Below are 17,290 nucleotides of genomic sequence, written 5' to 3'. Positions count from 1 at the left end.
AAATACTCCAAAAAAAAATCACTAATATATTTGTAAGACATTCCAAGCAACGTTCCGATGGTCACACTTGGGATTGTATCTTTTATTTTGGTGTAATGATGGTTCTAAGAACCTCTTTTACTCTATATGATTAAAAATGTTACCTGGGTATGGACCCTAAGTTATTCAATATTTTCTTCTTGAAATTCAATGGCTATTTTCACGGGAAGCTCGTTAAAATCGTACCCATGAATTATTTCATGACTATTTTCGAGAAGGTCATCTGCATGTGAATAGTAAATTGTTTCATATACTCCTTCTGAAAATTCTCAAAATATAACATTTCATTCTGAAAAAAAATGTCCAACAGATTCAAATGTGTTCGGTCTTGGAGTATTCTGCTTTTCCTGAGGTTTTTTCCAGTAATGCCCACACATCTGACTAGGTATGCTTTTGAAAAAAAAAATCATAAATTCCTTTATTACTTCTGATAAAGGAATATTTTGAAAACTTTTCAAAAATTTGCCTGGGAGTTCTTTTTGAAGTTACGATAGGAAATTCCGGCATGGCTTCCCCAAGTAATAGCCTCAGATAGTCACTCACTATTTCTTTTTTTAATGTGTAATTAGAAACTCTACCAGCAACTCAAGCAAATAATTTCTTCGGAGATTTCGGCAGGATTTTTTCAGGAACAGAAACACCAGAAATTTCATTCTTAATTCAGCCTCTCAATCAATGGTGTCATCGACGTTACTCCAAGTTAGCCCAACTTGAAAAAAAAACTTGAAAATTAGAAGACACAGAATGCTGATTAATTGGCAAATTGAGAGATAAAATTGTGAAATCATCGTTTTCTTGGTGGGATTCGAACCCACAACTCTGTATTCACTACACCGGCGCTTTAACCAACTAACTAACTAACTAACAATTCTGCAGAATGGCAAGCCAAACTGACTCCGAGCCCATACAATGATCACTTTTATTTTCATAATTCCATCTTTCTTTCGGCTTATATTCCAGTATGTTTCGACTTACCATCAAATTGGTACATGCCTGTAAAGAGCAACTCTTGAAAAATTCTATCAAAGACTCATACAGGAATTTCTTTCTTCAGTTCCTAACAAAGATGAATTCAAATTCCTTCAGTGTTTCTTTCAAAAATTCTGGCTGAGATTCCTTCATAAATTTCGAAAGTTTTGATGAAGAAGACTTCTATGGATTTTTTTCCGATATTGCTCCACGGGTTTCTACCAACGTTCCATTCGGAAATTCCTCCAGTGGTTTATCAGAAATTTTTCCAGAGTTTTTTGAACAAATTCCTCTATGGCATTTTTCAGATACTCCCTTGGGAATTTTTCCAGAAATTTCTTTAAGCATTTTTTTTCAGAAGATTTCTATGAGTCAATTATGAAAATTCGCCATGGATTAATTCGGAAATCTAGGGACGCGTTTGGAAAAACCATTGAAAATTTCTCCTGATGACTTTCTAATTCTAAACCCTTCAGAATTCTCATCTATGTTTTTCCAGTAGAGTCTTCAAAAAAATCTTCTAGACATTCCTTTAGAAGTTTGTAGAGGCATTTCTTCAAGAAGTCCACCAAAGATTAGTTCTAGAATTGTTCTAAGAGTTCCATTGAAAATTTTCCCAGTAATGTTTCCAGGCATTTCTTCAGGGATTCATCCAGATATTCATGCAGAAATCTTCCAGGAATTATTGCAATATAACTTCCAGTAATGCAGGCCGGAAATCATTAACAGATTCCTACAGGATGCTCTCCAGATATTCCTCCATGCATTCCCATAGTTCTCCATTCTCTTTACTTTACGAATTTATCCACGAATTATTCAAGGTATTTATTCATAATTCCTTTATTAACCCTAAAAGGGATACCTGGGGTCCATTGGACCCCAGGCGCCTTTCAGAGCTCGTCTTTGATGGAACACACTCAGCGAGGTGACGAAACTGAGGCCATGAAAGTATCCCTTTTAGAGTTGATATTTGAAGAGTATTTTATGCATCTTTACTGAATCTCATCAAAGCGTATCTCCAAGTATTCCTACAGGAATTCCTTCAGAAATACCTCCACAGATTGCTCTATAACAGGTCAAATTATTGGGGGGGGGGGTGTGGAGGCAAAGCCTGGTTTTTCTGATTTTTTTGTATGGGAAAATCGAAAAATCGTCAAATATTGGGAATTTTAGCGATTTTTTTCGGGAGTTTTGGCAAGAGGTTAGATCAAAAGCTCTGTCTTGGGGTTTTCCAGAAATAACTTTAAAAAACCTACAGAGATTTCTTCCGCAATTCTTAGTAGTTGCTTGAGAAATATCTGCAGGGATTTCTTTTTAGAAGTTGCTCCTGCAGATCCATCAGCAAAAAATACAAAAAAAAAACAAATTCTGACAGTACCTATATAAGAATTCGTGGCTATGTTGCTGTAGGTAATCTTGGAAAAAATTCTGAACATGGGATAGAGTATATTCAAAAATAATTCTCAGAGGAATCTTTAGAAGAAAACTTGCCAAACTAATAAAAGCAATTCGATAGTTAAAGGAAACAATCGTGAACAAATAATTCATGGAGGGTTTCCCCGGAATCATTCTAAATAAGGCGAAACATTGATTTTTTTTCCACTAGGGCGTACCACACGCATACCAGGAACCTACATATTATCGAACTTGCATGAACCTAAAATCTTTTTCCATAGGGTTTCAGCTTATGGTCTCACCTTTCAGAAAAGCCTTTGTTCAAAATATTCTATCGGTAAAAATTGAAATAAATCAAGTTTGAAGATTTTCTATCAAATGAGGTATATTCAGAGCGTAATTTTGTTGATCATCCCGAACTGCAAACAACAAGGTATCATTCGTGACCTGTCATATACCCGATGGTCTCTTCATAGTTTTATAAACATTATATTCACTTGTCATTTCTCCGGCATCTGTGTTATATGATCAGCCCAAGGGGGTCTGCCGTGGTTAATTAGCTCATTTTTTATTTTGTGGGTTTTGTGGTCATGCGGTTAGTGGTGGTAAACGTTTAGGTGTATAGTAGTAAGCAATGGAGTAAGACTCTGAAGAAACTTTTCGTGAAACGAAAAATTCCTAACTCGCTCCTGTGTGTTGTCGGTTATATGATGATAGTAATATTCTGTCTGTTCAGCGTCTGGCTGAAGAAGGTGTGAATTGCCATATTTGTTTAATATTTTAAGTAACATGAACATTCGCCGGTACGATTTCCATATCAGCCATCTTCTTTACCCCTACCGCAATATCGCAGCTTTTTCCATCAGACTTTATTTACGTGGTTAGCTTAAGTTATGCCATCGTCCTGCTAACAATTGGGTGGAAAACAACTAAGAAGCATTAACGTGGGTAGCAGAGTGTTTGTGTGGTGAGGCACACAGTATACCAGAAGACGAGGCACGCTATTTAGCAATGTTAACTTCAATTTTGGACGTCAACTTGTGACGTCATCCTTATCGTCCTTTTACTTGGATGAAATTGATGAGGAGCAATCGATCATTCAAAAAGTCATTTTTGAACACATTATTTTCAAAAATCCGTATTTTAGTGAAAAATTGAAGTTGCTTTATGAAAATTTCACTGCAACGTCAGAAAATATAGGAAATGATGTGGTCGAAATTTGAATAGGATAAAAGCTCCCTTAGTTGAGGTAGTACCAATAGTGAAGGTAGTGGCAATTTAGCACTATTTCGACCAAAAAGCTTGCACATGAAATTTTTTTAGATGCATTATACCTAATCAATGACATTAATTCAGTTTTCTGTTCAGGATTTTCCGAAAAACCTATTTTAAACAATTATTTTCCTTAATTATTTTGCTCCTTTGCACCTATAGTGGTGGGTCCCATAAGAATTGAATGGGATGCGCCACTATAGGAACCAATGTTAAATTTTACCTCCATAATAGGAACCGTGTACCTATAGTTGTTGCAAGTGATTTATTGATAAAAACTGAAATAAACAATGATTTTTACATTTTTCATAGCAAATTTAAGTGAAAAGCTACCGATTAACTTGTTCAGACTTTTGATTTTGTGGTATTACCAATTTAATTCAATTATTTTACTGCAAGGAGCTACTAATAGAACCACTATTGGTACATTTACCCTAATTGTAATCCAATGATTTGGGAAACAACCATCGTCAAAGTTGAAGTACTTATTTGTATGCCCACTATTTTCACTCCGTATTGACCATAATGAAGCACCAGTGCAGCAGAAAAGCCGACGTCAATTCGTTCCATTCCATGTTTAGTCTAAGTTTTTAATAAACAATTAATGTTGTAAGACGCGTTTACTTAAAGTTCCGTATATTAATTATTTATGATATAGCGCATTTAGTTCACCACTGGACTATCGCACGAGTTTTCAAGAGTGCGAAAACGTAAATAAAAGTGCGCGATTGCAACAAATCAACTCGGTGTGTCACCTAAATGGTGGTGTAATATATGATCATGGTGCGAAATAGAATCAAGGTGTGACACACAATATGAATTCCCAATATGGGGTTTCAACATGCTGTGGTGCTAACATCGCCAAGTATTTTTTTTAAAAGCTTTTATAAATTGACCAGTTGATTATTATCAAGCCCTGAAAAAGTTCCGATCCGAGGACCGAACATCGGCGAAGATAAGAAACAATCAACGTAAAACCAAAGACTGCCTAAGCCGAAATCCAAAATTGTAAATCGCCCATTGGGATTCTGGAGGATGCTTTGATAAACATATCATATAACTGACAATTTGAGTGTTCGACTCTTTGAATGCACTGAATGTTGAACTTTTCGGCTAAGCAGTCACCAAACTCTTTCAGCAAATTATTTGGTTAGTTTAACAGACACAGAACGAACAAAGATTTTTCCTTTGAAGATGACAAGAAACATTGCCGAAACGTAAAGAAACGCATACCAGGAACCTAAGTATTATCAAACTTGCATGAACCTTACCTCTTTTTTTGGCATTTCACACCGTCTTCTGCCAGACGCTGAACAGACTGCATACCACCATAGACGAATTTCGCGCCAACTCGACCAGTGGTTGGCAACACCCTCTCAGAATCGAATGAAACTTGGTGGGCATAAAGACTAGGTTTTTATAAGCAACCTTGCATACTTAAATTTTCGAAAATATTCAAGAGTAACATTTGAAGAGGGCCTAACTTTTTTCGAAGAATTTTTTAAAATTGATGTAACTCAAAAATGACAAGACCTATAGAAAAGTGTTGTATGGGGGACTTTTAGAGAATTGTCCAAGCTTTCATGAAAAAATATTTAAAAAATTCTAAATACATTTTTACACGCTAAAAATATATTTTTAAAATTAAAAGTCAATTTACAGAAAATGCCCACTTTTTTATGTTTTGAAATTTTTTTTCCAAGAAAGTCAATATTGTTGCCTAACTTTCCTGCATACATCACGAGATGGGCACTTTTAAGGAAAAAAAGTTTTTCTAACAAAAACTTTTTCATGTTATTTTTTTTAGCGTGTTGCGCATTAACTCGTACAGGATGTATCAAGAATCCTTATACCCATTTAATAACACTCAATGGGCATTACCACTTTGTTTGATTGGGTGCCTTCTTTTTCTTGGCGTTACATCCCAACTGGAATAGAACCTGTTTCTCAGCTTGTTTTGATATCTGAATGCTTAAAACAGCATTCTGTTGGCTGAAATTGTATTATTGTGTGCCTAGAACCAGTGAACTAACATCATTATTAGAAGCGGCCCATATAGCCGAGGCGGTAAACGCACGGGTATTCAGCATGACCATGCTGAGGGTGACGGGTTCGATTCCCGGTCGGTCCAGGATCTTTTCGTAAAGGAAATTTCCTTGACTTCCTTGGGCATAGAGTATCTTCGTGCCTGCCACACGATATACGCATGCAAAATGGTCATTGGCAGAGGAAGCTCTCAGTTAATAACTGTGGAAGTGCTCATAGAACACTAAGCTGAGAAGCAGGTTTTGACCCAATGAGGACGTTACGCCAAGAAGAGAGTGATTAGAAGCGAATGATAAAGAATCGGTTTTATTTCAACGATGGCTTACCACTGATCGATGCAATTTGGAATTTATTACTAAGACTATAGACGAGTTTGTTCCGTATTTTGTAGAAAAAGTTGATAAGCTTATAACTCATGATTTCATTTATAAAGAACAATCCTCATTTTTGCGGGATAAAAAAGAATCTCTTAAACAGGGTAAATTTGTGACTTTTCAGAAAATTATTCATTTATCATTCAAAATTCAGCTCAAGGTTACCATTGGAATAATTCTCAAGCTACCATTCACCCCTTTGAAGTGTACTACAGAAAAGAAAAGAAGTTGGAAAACTTGAGCTTTATAATAATATCTGAAGTACTTACACACGATACAACAGCAGTTCAGTTATTTATATCAAAACTGCTGGATTTCATTAAACAATCGATTGATTTCTCAAAAATTACTTTCATGTCAGATGGAGCAGCAGCTCATTATAAGAACAAAAAAAAATTGCCAGTTTGTGCAGTTTTCGGTCCAAGTATGGATTGGAAGCAGAATGGCACTTCTTCGCAACTTCACATGGCAAAGGTCCATGTGACGCTGTTGGAGGTACTCTCAAGCGAATGACAAAACGAGCAAGTCTTGCTCGAGATTATGGAAACACAATCACAACTCCTCGAGAACTGTATGACTGGGCAGTTAAACAGTCAGATATACATATAACAAAATTGAATTTCTGCTTTATTTCAAATGAACAATATGCAAAAATGACGGATGAACTTGAAGAACTATACACATACAGTCACGTAAAAACAATACCTGGTACACAAAAATTTCATTCATTTGTGCCAATTTCTGAAAATCAAATTGAAGCGAAGAAGTTTTCGAATTCAAAAAATAATCCAAAAAAGTTTACTTTGTTTCATATAGACTAAAGATCTAATATTCAAAAAACGTTACAATAGAATGTATAAAAGAAGGATGTATATATTGTAGAAAAGAAAATAATTGAATACACATATACATATGTACATATTTCATCAATACACAAGCGTTTTCATTGATATAAAACCCTAAAAGCAAATTTGTCTTGAGCCCTTTCCAATATCAAGCACATTTTCAATGTCAAGCACGTTAAGATATTAAAAAAGTAGTTGAGCCCATTAAGTTTTAATGGATTGTCATTGGGATTCTGGATACATTACTGTACGAGTTAATGCACAACACGCAAAAAAAAATAAAATGAAAAAGCTTTTTTTTGGAAATTTTTTTTTTCCTTAAAAGTGCCCATCTTGTGATGTATGGAGGAAAGTTAGGCAACTATATTGTCTTTCTTGGGAAAAAATTTCAAAACATAAAAAAGTGGGCTTTTTCTGTAAATTGACTTTTAATTTTGAAAAGATATTTTTTAGCGTGTGGAACATTTTTTTATATTTTTTAAATATGTTTTCTTGAAAGCTTGGACAATTCCCTAAAAGTCCCCCATACATCACTTTTTTGTACAACTTATCATATTCGAGTTATATTTTTTTGTGAAAAAAACGGCTAATGCGCAACACGCTAAAAAAACTAACATGAAAAAGTTTTTGTTAGAAAAACTTTTTTTCCTTAAAAGTGCCCATCTTGTGATGTATGGAAGAAAGTTAGGCAACAATATTGACTTTCTTGGAAAAAAAATTTCAAAACATAAAAAAGTGGGCATTTTCTGTAAATTGACTTTTAATTTTAAAAATATATTTTTTAGCGTGTAAAAATGTATTTAGAATTTTTAAAATATTTTTTCATAAGAGCTTGGACAATTCTCTAAATGTCACCCATACATCACTTTTTTGTACATCTTATCATATTCGAGTTATTTTTTGTGAAAAAAAAACGGTTAAAGAACTTTGACTCTTTTTAAATGTTAGTCTAGGTTAATTTTGAAAAAAACAAAATACGCAAAGTTGCTTGAAAAGGTAAAGTCTTGAAACCTACAAAATTTCATAACATTCTGAGGGGGTGCTGCCAACCCCGAAGACGAGTTGGTGCGAAATTCGTCCATATATCCACCATATAATAGACAACACACAGAAGCGAGTTAGGAAATTTTCGTTTCACGAAAAGTTTCTTCTGAGTCTTACTCCATGACTTACTACTATACACCTAAACGTTTACCACCACTAACTGCATGACCACAAAACCCACAAAATAAAAAATGAGCTAATTAGCCACGGCAGACCCCCTTGGGCTGATCATATAACACAGATGCCGGAGAAATGACAAGTGAATATAATGTTTATAAAACTATGAAGAGACCATCGGGTATGTGACAGGTCACGAACGATACCTTGTTGTTTGCAGTTCGGGATGATCAACAAAATTACGCTCTGAATATACCTCATTTGATAGAAAATCTTAAAACTTGATTTATTTCAATTTTTACCGATAGAATATTTTGAACAAAGGCTTTTCTGAAAGGTAAGACCATAAGCTGAAACCCTATGGAAAAAGATTTTAGGTTCACGCAAGTTCGATAATATGTAGGTTCCTGGTATGCGTGTACCAGTGAGCAGCTCTGATTTTACCATGGCAACACTGCTCTCACTGAGCTTTAGAATTCTGCCAGGAAGATATACCGATATAAATTTCTTCCTGGCAATCTCCTACAAATTATTCCAGAAATTCGACACAACTCCATGAAGGTTTCTTCGAGAAATTATTCAAGGAGTCCATCAAGGCGTCTTCCCGATAATTAAAGATGGGATTTCCCTAAACACTGCTGGAAATTTTTCAAAACTTTTAGGAATTCTTAAAGAAAATTTTCAAGGAATTCTTTGAAAAATTCTTTCAAAATTTTGTCCTGAAATTCAATGTGTATTTTGAATTTCAGCAATAATTAATCCATGCTGCAAAAAACTACCAAACAATGATCTAGGTCAAAATCTTTTTTTTTTTGGGTTTCGTCGTTCTGCAGGGAATTAAAAAAAAAATTTGTGATAAAAAAAGTATACGAGCATCAGAAAAGACTCCAAAACCTCATACCAGAATCACCGTTGATATTCTTGTGAAACAAAAAAAAACAGGACTACACACTTAGAAAAAATGACGGATTACGGTAAAATTTTACCGTAATCTCAACAGCTGAACGTATGGTAAAAAGTTCGGTGATTTTTCAAACTACCGAACTTACTGCGAATCTCAGGAAAATGCATCTGTCAAAATTAACCGAACGTTCGGTATTTATTACAAATTTACCGTAAAAATCGCAGAACGTTCGGTATGTTTGTTTACAAATGAATTCTCAATATCACTGAACGTACGGTAAATTTTACAAATATACGGTGATTTTATGCGAGCACAAAAAAACAATATTTTCATTAAAAACATCGATGATGGGATTGAATACATGACCTTCTGATCAGGAACCACACTTGCTGCCACTTTTTTTTTTTTATTAATGTGTATTTTAACTTATAGCTAATTCTACACTTAAACTTGCTGCCACTGTACAAGAGAGTCTTGCTTGGAGATGATGGGCAAATTCTAATAGAAGTGATGCTCGAAGCTGCCGGCGTGGCTGTCAAAAGCATTTTACAGTAGTACGGTAAAATAGTCCCATCACCGATCTGTTCGGTAAAATATTCACAGGTCTCCTGTAAATTTATCTGATTTCACCGGTTCTTCAGTGATTTCTTAGATTTCACCGATTTTCTCCTGCAATTTCATCGATTTCGCCGTAATACTGTAGTTTGCTTGTTTACAGACCAGCTCCGGTGATTTTTTTCACCGAATACTGTAATTTATTCTAAGTGTGTAACTTTCATTGAATCCGCCAGTATTTTTTTGAAAATTATCGTCTAATATCTAAGAATTTTTTCTGAGTTCTGTAGAAATTCTTAATTGTGAATCGAAATAGAAATATCTTTAGAAATTCTCCCAAGAAAATCCAATTGAAATCAAAATGTTTCTTTAGTTTTTCTTTAGAGAATGTTGTTCTTATCCACCAAAGTGTACCTTTAAAAACTTGTTCATGAATCTTCCATGAATTATTTTTCAAATTTAGATGAATATACCATTACATGTTTTCAGGATTTCTTCCAGGGATTCGACTGTAAATTTATCCCACATTGTTACTGTAAATGGAAAACGATTTTTTTTATAAATTTCTCAAGGAAACTGATCGTCTAAGCATGCATCATTTGTTGACACTAGTCAAATATCAATTTAACTAAAATATACATACGTATGAAGTCTAGCAGTCAACTCGATTTATTGATAACTTCTTCGTTTCGTCTATGTTCATGTTGTTTTTTTTTTTAATCTTTCGTCGTTTTTTTGTTAATCTGGTTTGTCTCCGCTTCATGTTGTTCTTTCATAAGTAATTCAAAATTTTTGTTCGATATTTTTTCAATACGTTTCGATGCAAATTCACTCGTTACAGCATTTACTTAGATTTATTTACGAGGTATCCCAGGTAATATCCTGCTTATGTTCATGTACATTATTTTTCAATTTATCAATATGCAAGACACAAAAATTTTACAATCATTTCTGTAAAAACCGTGAAGCAGATCTGCTTGAAAAATTTAGTCTGTCTGTGCCATATTAGTAGTAAGAAATTCAAAGGTCTGATAAAACTGCTAGTCATACTAGAAAAATGCAAAACGTATAGTGTCAAAGTAGCACTAAATTGACTGTTTCGTTGTAAAACTCTTAATTCAATGCTACCATGATATGGTGGAGACGGCTCAGTCACTGACTGAATCTCTCGTCCAGGACAATCTTCTTGCCTTTCTAAATATCACACGAATGTAAATGAACTATTTTTACTCAGAAGTTTATATTTTGTACCATTTTCCGAGAATAAATACAACTCCAATTAAAAGTCATTACTGTTCACGATTATTTCCGCCCGAAACGACCCTCCCATGTTACCGGATTGACCGAGACCATCCGAACCATCCATGCTAATCGCAATCCGTTCCGCTACGATTAGTTCTGTCCAATCATCAAAACATTACCAAAGAGCAGTGCGATTTCACCCATTTAGACCCCGGAATACACCGGTAAGCAAATATTTGGAAGAACAAACAAATGAAACTAAAATCTTTCAACTTTTAAAATCCACCGAAGCATCACTGCTCAAGGACGCCGGAACAAGCGTAATCAGCGAATCAAAAATTCATTGGATTTTATCTGTTTACACACTACATTGAAGAGCAACATTCGTAGTGGAAAAAACGACTGTTTCCACTCAAGTCTGCTGCGCAGAGGGGACGTGACGGTGTTGCCAGATTTACTGAAGACGATCCATCTATGTGCAAAGATTTATATCACAAAGACAACTTTCGTAGAGCGTTCGACCACCGATTTAGACCAATTTCTTCCACTTCTCGTAGTTATACAAGTTCTGGAAACACTGCTATCATACTAGTCAAAGCTTTTCCCTTTAAACTACTTCTGTTATTCCCCCCGTACGCATGTCGAACCTTAACTACACGTCACAACAACAATGTAGAACCATCCAACCGACAGGCAAACGGACCCCGCTATCCTGTTCACCGCACAGCACTATTCCAATTCATCACAATTAAAGGAGCAAACAAACAGGACCCCAGGCAGTGATGCACAGTGCGAGTGCAGTACCTACTGCAGTGCCAGTGGTGACGGCAGCGCGGCGACGTTGAACTAACAACGCACGCGCTGGCAACGAGGAAAATCTCAACGACCCTCGTCGTTCTATTCCGATCCGACGACAACGGACGACGGGTGAGTCCTTCCTGTCCCCGCTACATTCGCATCTACAGATCCGCATCAGTCGGTCTGATTATGCGAATAATCCGTCGGTTGACACCTCAGGGGTTCTCTCGAATGGGAGGAAAAAAAGAGCCTGGAATGCATCTAGCGAAACGCTGAACAAAGGAGAATTTTGAAAAGCCGGTCCGATTGTGTCGGGTTGGTTGGTATTGTGTTTCCTAATGGACAGTCAGTCAGCATACGTAAGATTCTGTTTGGTGAGGGATCCATTGATGTTACCAAATCAAGTCCGGATAGCAAATCAGTGCATTAACTACTGTAAACTTATTGTACTGCTTTTAGTAAACTATTATAATGAAAACGGATAAGTTTATATAACATATAACTTCGCAGACTACCTTGGTACGTTACGGTATAAGATTACCAAATCAACTTTGATCCTGATGATGTCTTCCTATTTTTTTAATCTAAAATTTTGATAGATTTTACTAACTTACTTATGTTATCGACAGATTCCTGATAAATTGGCAAGTATCATTATAAGCATTTGTTTCCCAGCATTCTGAGACGGTTGGCCGCGGTCTAATTTACTGGCATGACTGCCCTTACTTTCAAGGTTAACAACCACCTGGCCTTGTGAGTGCCGCCTGGTAGGTCCTCCCCTAACTACTGCCTCATACGCTTCTGTGGTTGCTTGCCGTAAGTGATCGCATCTGGCGGGCTACCCGAGATTTCGAAGGCTTCAGTATGAGTAGACTTTGGCATCTTCAGCTTCTGGGGGCTTACTGCTTGGTGGTCTAGTGGCTACCGCTTCAGACTCATATGCAGAAGGCCCTGGGTTCAATCCCTGGCCCGTCTCTTTCCTCCTACTTTGTATCTTTCTTTTCTCCCTCCTCTCTACATATACAACTTTGTACATTTACATGTTATGTATATTTACATGTTCACAGCCATCGCTAGTACTGAAACGGGTTAAAAAAAGCTGTTTCCCTTCCTTCCAAACTTTCGCAGCACAGTTTCTCAATCCTGTTAGATAACGCCTACAAGTTATGCAATCAAGCGAACTGTGCCGCACAACAGAATAATAAAAACTCACAATTCTATCACCTTACCCTGGTATCCACGCACCAATGTGTGAACCTTCTGCCAACCAAGTTCCACCAACACTCCGACATCCGCATGAATTTGTGCTGAAGCAAAGGTATATATACAAACGATTGCAATCATCACTTCCTTACTTTTCCCCACATTGACCTGCATTCTGACGTGGCCGCCTAAAAATAGAAGATCACCAACGCTCACACACTGAAGATGCCTGCTAGTCCCCGGCAGATATCGCATTGGTTCCTTGTGTGAGTGTAGCTGGTATGGAGATACTGAAGTAGCATTTACGGGCGGTCAATCAAGCTCAAGCTTAAGCTTCAGCTTCTGGGGATTTACTGCTGTTTGACCGTCCTCAACGACTTACGAAGTCTCAGCAAAGTCTTCTTGAGATCCTTGCTGATCTTCGACTTCAAGGACGAAACGTCATTGATGGATTAAAGCTGCTGCGTAGTCTTCTCCATGGAAGAAACACCATCTCTATGTTTGATAATATGGCTCTCATTGATAACGCTCCATCCATGATCCATGTTCGGGATGGATTTGTCACCCATTCGATTATTCATTCCTCGGCACAGGTCACTTAACACCTTGAATTGGGGATGTCTTTAAGGTCTTCGACAAAGTTGTTGGCCATATTCATAGTTGCCAAGCTTCACACCAATAACATTAACAATTGAACGCCATGCTGAACGCTTACAGTGCAATTTAGGGCCTGTCTATAAACTACGTAGACTCTTAAGGGGAGGGAGGGGTCTGGCCAAAGTCTACGCTCCAAACTTTGTGTGCACAAAAGTCTTCGCGGGGGGACGGTGGTCTGAGATGGCCAAAAATGAGTCTACGTAGTTTATGGACAGGTCCTTAGCGGCTACAATCTAAATCTTGTTTCTTTTTCTGCATAAAATTTATCAATTTTTTCAATTCAAACTTCAAGCTCGTCAAACGTTCTGGAGTTGAACCAAAACTTTACAGAACCGGGCTTTTTCAAGTTCGATTTTTTATATAAAGTTGTTCCACATTTGTTTCCCCTCAGTGAAATATACATATTTCAGAAATTAAGGTACGCGAATTACAAAGACTATGCCTACCAGGTGCTACTTCTCCGCTTCTTCTATGAGCACTTTAGCAGTTATTTAACTAAAACTTTACCTCAAGAAATCACAAAGAAGCTGAAAGAATTCCTGAAGAGAGCTCTAAAGGAGGATCCAAAGGGATTCCTAGAGGAGTCCTTGAGTGTACTCTGTGGTAGAATCCCTGAAAAATTTCCTTCAAAAAAAACTCCGAAAAATGCTTCTGGAGGAACTCATGTGAGAATCCCTGAAGGAGTTGCTCCTGGACGAAACTACATATCGGCATCAACATTTCAAAAGGGCGTAACTACTTTTACAACCAATTACTTCTCACAGAGCTGTGCGTCGTATATCATTCATCTTACGCAATTCACATCCATTAAACGAAAGAGGAGGATTTTATCTTTCTATTTGTGCTAGTGGATTGCTCGGGAGGGATGAGATACGGTCCACAGCTTTATGAGAAGGCATTGGTTGCAAAAGCAGTTACGCCCTTTTGAAATGTTGGTGCCGATATAAGGAGTTCCCAGAGGAATCCGAATGGGGATTTAATATAAATCACAAAATAACAATCATCCAGCGATTCAGGTTTACTTCATGAGCAACTTCTTAAAGAACTTTAGGAAGAATTCCTGAAGAAATCCCCGAAAGAGCTCCTGGAGCAATCCCTCAGAAAATACCAAAAAAAATCCTCAGGGAACTCCAGAAGTAATCCCCCGAACAATTCCAGGAGGAATTTCTGCAGAAATTTCGGAAAAAAATCCCTCAAGACATTCCTGGAGGAATCCCAGAAGGAGTCCCTGAAGAATTTCCTGGAGAAATCTCTGAAAGAGTTCTCGAAGAAATCTCTCCAACAATTCCAAGAGAAATCCCTCGAGGATTTCTAGGAAAAATCCGTGTAGTAATTTCTGGAGGAATTTTCGCAAAATTTCTAAATCAATTCTAACAGAAAACAGTAAAGAAGATCCTGGGGTAATCTCTTAAAGAGTTTATGAAGAATCAAAGACACGGACACGTTTAATGCTTGCAGTGAGCTATTTGCTCTTTGAAGGAAGCACGACACTAGACAACGGACTAGCCAGCAATGCCCAGTGGCACAGCCGAAAACTTTTCCTGACAGTTGCGGCGGGAATTTAACCTCCTCAGCACGATGCGACTAAAGGCTTGGTGACCTAAGCCGCACGGCCACAAAGCCACACATTCATCCTAGTAATTCCAGGAAAATCTCAAAAAGAATACCAGTATAAACCTTTGAAAGAGTTCCTTGACAAATCCCTTAAAGAATTCCAGAAGAATTCTTCGAAGGAATTTCTGGAGGAATCCGTGAAGGAACTGCTGCAATGAATTAAATGAATGAAAATCTTGAAAGGAATCGCTGATGGAATTCTTGTAGAAAACCCTGAAGGAAATACTGGAAATCTATGAAAAAATGCCTAAAGAAATGATGATTAACCTGGGCTTGTTAGGGGAATATCTGTAGATAAAAAGAAAATCGGTTTAAGTACTGTTCCTTTGAATACCACTAAGAATTTGCATCCTTTGACAGATACGTATTTCAACCTCAACTGTAAGGTCGTCTTCAGTGTCTTGTACTTGACTCGAGTCAATAGATAAATTTGAGAAGGCATTCCTGAAGGAGTTCCTGGACAAATCTCCCCAGCAAATTCGATTTGCAGGAAAATCTACGAAGCATCTTCTGGATAAATTCAAGAAGAACATCTAAGAAGAGTCCCCGAAGAATTTCAGGGAAATCTTTGAAGGAGTTTCTGGAGTAATCCATGATGGAGTTTTTGAATAAATTCCTTAAAGAAATCTGTGAAAAATACCACAAACAATTCTAGGAAAAAAAAACGAAAGAAACTTCTGCAGGAATCTCTGAAGAGCTCCTGAAGAAACCTCTGAAAGAGTCCCTGGAGAAATCTCTGAAGGACTCCTGGGGAAATCTCTCAAGGAATTCCAATTGAAATCCTCCTAGGAATTTCAAGAGAAATTGATTTCATTTCTTTTATTCTTATTATTCAGTAACCAGAGGGAATTCCAGGGAAAATATCTTCGGGAATTCCTAGAAACATTCCAAGATTGACAGATTTCTTCTTGGCACTCTGCGATCGAGCGTTGTGCATTGCTGCAAATTTGCTGCCACTTTTATTGATTGAATGCCCTGTACTTTTTGTTTGAGCTTAGGGCTCGTTTTTTAGAATTGTTAGTGACGTTGGTTGTTTCGGTTTGAATTGAGGGGGTTAGAAGCAAAGGGGTGTAAGTGACAAAAACCCATTTTCAAGTAAATGAGGTTTAAAGTTTTTCACCAATTTTTCATGCCATACAAAATGTATGGAGTTTCAAAATCAACCCAATTTTCAGTGATTTATTGTAATTTTTCTAATCATCGTAAAAATAATCTTAAAAAAGTTCCTGAAAGCTTGAGATTCGAAGTTTTTTTTTATATGCGCAGCTCAAAATCGACAAAATGGTCACTTACACCCTATTGATTCTGGGCCCCTCAATTTCAAGGAACTTCTAGATTAAGGGGTTATTTGTCGTGTCCTTAAACGATCAGAAAATTTAAAATGTTTTTTAGTTCTCAAACGGGGACGAATTGTTCCAAAAAAATCACTTTTTTCATGCAAAAATGTATGAAAGAAATCATAACACTGATATGATTTTTTTTTAAAGTTGATCGTTCAAGGGAACGAAACATAAATTGGTTGAAATCGGTTGAGAACTGTTTCCGCAATCGTAGACACCGCATTGACGTTTTTGGAAAACATAATTCCGAGATAATCGCGTTTAAAGTTTCAAGTTTGCACTAAGCGCCCATAAGGGAATGAGGCGCAAAACGCTATATCTTTGCTTGTACTGCTTGGATCTCTATGAAAATTTGACACAGCATTCTTAAGAGCCCATACTTTAAGATACAATAATAAAAATATTTTTCTTCCTTGCAGTTTGGCCTGACACTATTAAGTAATGTCGCATTCAGCACGTTGCGCCTGAGGAAGGCTGAAGAAAAGTAAGCTGAAACGCGTAACGAGTAAGTAGAAAGCTGTTTTAATCCAAGCTATCACCGAGAAAAGCCAATGCAAACAAATTAGTATAGGGTTTTTGACCCCATTCCTGGCACCACAGGTAAACAAAATTGTGCATTACCTAAATTCACAACGATACTAACGTTTTCATCCACTGCTTTCATCTGAATCTGATATCTTATTGCGTGAACTTGTTGTTAACAGTGATTGTTGCGAAGATTTTCTGTCGGAAAGTTAATTTTGAACGAGTTTAGTCCAACGTCAATTTTCGGCACCAGTGCCGAACTTCCAGCAAAATCAAATGGGAAATCACTTCGGCACCCACCTTTGTGCTGACGAAGTGCACTCGCCTGCGTGTGATAATTGTTTTGAGCAC

Source organism: Aedes albopictus, chromosome 2, assembly GCF_035046485.1.
Source record: "Aedes albopictus strain Foshan chromosome 2, AalbF5, whole genome shotgun sequence".
Taxonomy (NCBI): Eukaryota; Metazoa; Arthropoda; class Insecta; order Diptera; family Culicidae; genus Aedes; species Aedes albopictus.
Note: the sequence above shows the minus strand (reverse complement) of the source record.